The sequence below is a fragment of the Hyperoodon ampullatus genome (assembly GCF_949752795.1).
Source record: "Hyperoodon ampullatus genome assembly, chromosome: 8".
In the NCBI taxonomy this organism is placed as follows: domain Eukaryota; kingdom Metazoa; phylum Chordata; class Mammalia; order Artiodactyla; family Ziphiidae; genus Hyperoodon; species Hyperoodon ampullatus.
Window position 1 is genome coordinate 41422791 of NC_136921.1, and position 4600 is coordinate 41427390.

General features: G+C 34.4%; 1 pseudogene across 1 annotated transcript; it reads right to left on the reverse strand.

The window, feature by feature from the left end:
* Positions 1-1913: 1913 nt before the first annotated feature.
* On the reverse strand, positions 1914-2742 carry LOC307057490 (zinc finger protein 148-like; annotated as a pseudogene). The gene has a single exon. The product of its transcript is annotated as a zinc finger protein 148-like (transcript).
* Between the last annotated feature and the right edge of the window lie 1858 nt (positions 2743-4600).

Sequence of the window (4600 nt, forward strand, 5' to 3'; positions counted from 1 at the left end):
ATTTTGACTTTTTGGCTTTTCTGTTGTACGTAAAAGTCGTCTCCATTCTTACTATATTTAAATGACTTTTTAAAAAAGTACCTGTCATCTTTCAGATACCCCAAAAAGAAGTCCTTTTCAGAATTCTATGTTCCACAGATGTATTTATTTTTGTACCATAACTATATAATCCTTATATGCATAGCTTTGTGTGTGTGTGTGTGTAATACATTCAGACATATATATATGTCTATATATGCATAATAGGTATGGATAGCCACTTCCCTTTTTTTCTTATTAAAAAATTTTTGGCTATTTTTGTACATTTATGTTTCTGGTTATAATTAGTTAGTTAATTTCTGCCCAAAGTTGCACTATCTTGAATTTATCAAGTAATTTTATATCAATCAGTATATTCACAATATTCAGTATATTCATATAAAAATGACATACAAAATCATTTTATGGACATTTATATATTACTCTTAAATTTTGTAGTTATTTTTAGTAAATAGTTTTGGCCTTTTGGTAAGGTTACTATTATTGTATAATAATTTTACTTCTGTGTGCTTATTCCAGAAATTATCAGTTGATTCATAAAGATTTTCTAATTAGATAACATACTGTCTTTAAATAATCAATGTGTTTCTTTTTTCCCAAAATATATGTATATTTTTTTCCTTTAATCCATTGGCTACAATCCTTAACACAATGTTAAAAAATAATGATTATTGCATATATCCTTCCTCATTCCTGACTTCAAAGGAAGTTCTTCTAGTACGTTAAAATGAATCATGTGGATTTCTCGTAAATACATTTTATCATGTTAAAGAAGTTTTTTTTTTCTTGGCTAGAACTAAGGTCTCTGAGATCACACCATACTCAGCTATTTATGTGTATGAGACTTTGGGCAAGCTATCTAAATTTCTTGTGCCTCAATTTCCTCTTCTGTAGATGGAATAACAATTGTATTTATTACACCAGATTGTGGTGAGATCAATTGAATTGATAAATGTAAAGTTAGAACATTACCTGTTTCACAGTAAATACTCAATATATATTTTTTTTTCCTTAGACTATCAGATTTTTATTACCTTTTTCTCAAAAAAAAAAAAAAAAACCAACCATGTCAATATAATGCAAAATGAAAATCAAGGGTCTATGGCATATCATTCTTTTTAAAAGGTGGTTTCCTTTTTTCCCCCATAAGACACACTAATTTATTTAAGCCATAATCTCTTGACATTTTAACTTTTAAGTTCACTCTGTCTATAAAGTATACTCATATTCTCTGCTGACGTGCCATGACTATGCTGAAAAACTTAGCAACAGTATGAGTAAATTTCACACAATTACTAATCTCCTAAGAATGTAAAGTGTTACCAGTTAGGAAACAATGGTGCAAAAGTCTTTTTTTTTTTTTCCTTTTAAGTTTGGTGTAGGTGGAATAGCAAGTTTCTGATCTAAAACAAATAATACATTGCTTCTATAAAGGTGACAACATGTAAGGCAGTTCAAAGAATACTGACTAACCAAACAAAATGCAATTATTGGATTATCTTGCTATTCATATCAGCTTAACTTGTTTTAACTCATTGCTCTTAAATCCATACAGCACTCCATTTTACAGAGTAACCCCACTCTTGATTAATCTGTTCTAAAGGGCCAGTATTATTTACACAATTATTTTAGCCAAAAGTCTGGCCAGTTGTGGCATCAGGTGAGGATGTCATCCTAGCTCTATTACCATTTACATTCACCAAGGGAAATTTTGGAAGTTCAGCACTTGTCCCTGGTCCGCGAAGGTTCACCTGTCCATTGGCAGTGCTAAACTGAGGAGCTATTCCAGCTCTGGATCCATGATATGGAGCACGGGAAAGAGCTCATTTGGTAAGCTTGGTGGACAGGCTGAGCCTCAGCTTTCTTCTGAGAAGTCACTTGATCCAAAAGGTCCTGTGTTGATGTGGCAGAAGCATGGTTTGTCTCATCACCTGTAAACAGTATTCACACTGGTAAGGTTTTTCTCCACTATGAGTTCTCTCATGCCTTTCCATATAATATTTTTGAATGAATCTCATACCACATTCATCACAGCGAAATGATTTGTCACCAGTATGAATCTTCTCATGTCTCTGTAGCAGGTACTTCTGTATGAAATGCGTGTCACATTGAAATGGTTTTTCACCTGTATGAATGAAGACATATCTCTGTAAGTGATAGTTCATTCTAAAGGCAGCATTGCAGTGCTCACAAACATGAGATTTAGGGTGTTTCCAACCAAGTGATCCATCTTCATTTATTGTAAGGATTTTTGCAGGAGAACATTGTTTCCATTTCTTCTTTTTCTGTAAGTCCTGGCTCTCTGATTTGTTTTTTGTCTCTCATCAGTTGCTCAGATACATCAGTAAAAGTAATTTCTGCTTTACACTTATAGAGACATTAAGTGCATACTGTAGTCCTTGAGGAAGTCTTTCATGTGTTTCCATCTGCTCTTCATCATTTTTCACTGTCTCCTCATGGACCATGAGTTCATCATGTGCTATCATATCCTGTTGTCTCATTTCACTTGCTTGTTAACACTTCATCTGCAGCAAGGATCTCCTGGTGAGGCATACTCCAGTCTTGAAGCACTGACTCCCACAGCTCTCCAGACACGGTAGACTGGCCAGACACTCCACCCATTACAACCATTGCCCTGGAAGACTGCATTTCAACTATGCTGCCACATTTAAATAATCCTTCCAGTTTGTCGTCAATGTTCATGCTTAAGTATAACTGCCTGAGACTAATGTAAAAATGAAGGCTTCAAGGAAGGGAATGCTGTAGAGTTGAAAAAGAAATCATGGTTGAGTTTCTACCTTTCATAGGCTTCAGAGACCCTCAATACCACCTCAATCACGTATGCCGTCCAGTTCTTCTACAAAATAGGTCAGGCAAATGCCCATCATGCCAGATCACTTGGCCGAATTTCCAAGCTTGATTCCTCCCTCTATCTGCCGGTGGGTGCCGAGGTCACCGACTGCAGGCGGTGGCAGCTTCAACGTTTCTAGGGGCCTTAAGAGGAGGGGAAGGGGGAAGGGGGGAGAACTTTTGCTGTGGTAGCTTCATCAACAGCTCCCACCCCTGCGCCCTTCTCCTCTTCTCCCCCGTTAATATATGTTAGCTGTTTGTTTATCAAGTATTTTCCTTCATCTACCAATAAAATTACAAGTTGTTTTTGTTTCTTTAATTCATTAGTGTAATGCAGTACATTAGATGATACCTTAAATCTCAATAATCCACATGTTCTTGGGATAATATGCCCTAGGAATTAATTAATTGTTATTGAAATTTGAACTGATTTACTAGTATTTTTAAGGTTTTTTACATCAATATTCACAAATGAGAAAATACATAACTTTCTCTTTTTTATATATCATTTTAAAGTTTATATATTACTATAATGCTTTCTTAGTAGATTAAGGAAGTTATGGATTTTTCTTTCAAAATTAAAAACAATAATAAAAACTTTACACTTGAACTAAAAAAAAAAGTTGGGAACCAGGACGCAAATTCAGGTTGGTCTCATGAAAGCCCATGATATAACAACTAAATATGAATAATACAAATAATGAAAGTGTGAAATGAAATATTGTAAATACTGTAAGACCGCATCAAAGGAGATAGTAACTAGACTTTAGACTACTTGAGCTTAAGTATTCTTTTTACTCATGTTTGTCACTTCGAGAAGTAACACTCACTAGGCACATAGCAAGAATTTCATCAATGTTGTAGGTGGAATTAATGAGTAGACGGTTGGGTCAATAATTTAAAAAGGGATGTGTATATTGGGTGTCAGGAAAGACTTCATGAAAGCAGATAGCACTTGATGTGGACCTAGTCAAGAAAATAATATTTTTGATACTTTACCATTGCTGGGTAAGAATTACTCATAGTAGAGAGAAAAGAATGTGTGAATGAATGGAGGCTGTATCGTCTAAGGGTATTCGGAGAATAAGTAGTAATCTAGGTTTTTTTATGTTTAGAATACCAGTGCAGTAGAAGAATCTTTCCAAAATCATCATTAACTTTTGAAATAATCAATATTTTAAAAAAATCACAATACCCCACTTCCTTCAAAAGTCTTTGCTCAACTGTACACTTTCTCACTGAAATGATCATCCTATTAATCTTTGCAACACCCCCACTAAGCACCCCTAATCCTTCTTATCCTGTTCTCTCTCTATGTATATGTCATTTTTCCCCATAGCATTTAATCACTTTTGAACCTCCTGTGTTGTTTACTTATTTCATCCATAATTTCCCACAACAGAATATAAGTTCCATGAGGGCTCTATTTTTCACTGGAGAACAAAATTATTTTTTGAGTGCCCAGAAGAGTACCTAGTACACAGTAGAGATTCAGAAAATATTTTGATGAATCTGCATTTAACAGATGAGGAAATTTAGACTCATAATACATTAGTTACCTGAGTTTTCATACCTATGGTTGTCTCAGTCCTCATTTTTGTCATACACCAGAAACGGAGTTCCTTAATGCGTTTTGATACTACCTCTTTTTAAGAAAAGCTTCTTCAAGCTGTCTTTATTCCTAAGCCATAAATTGAACTCACTATTCTGA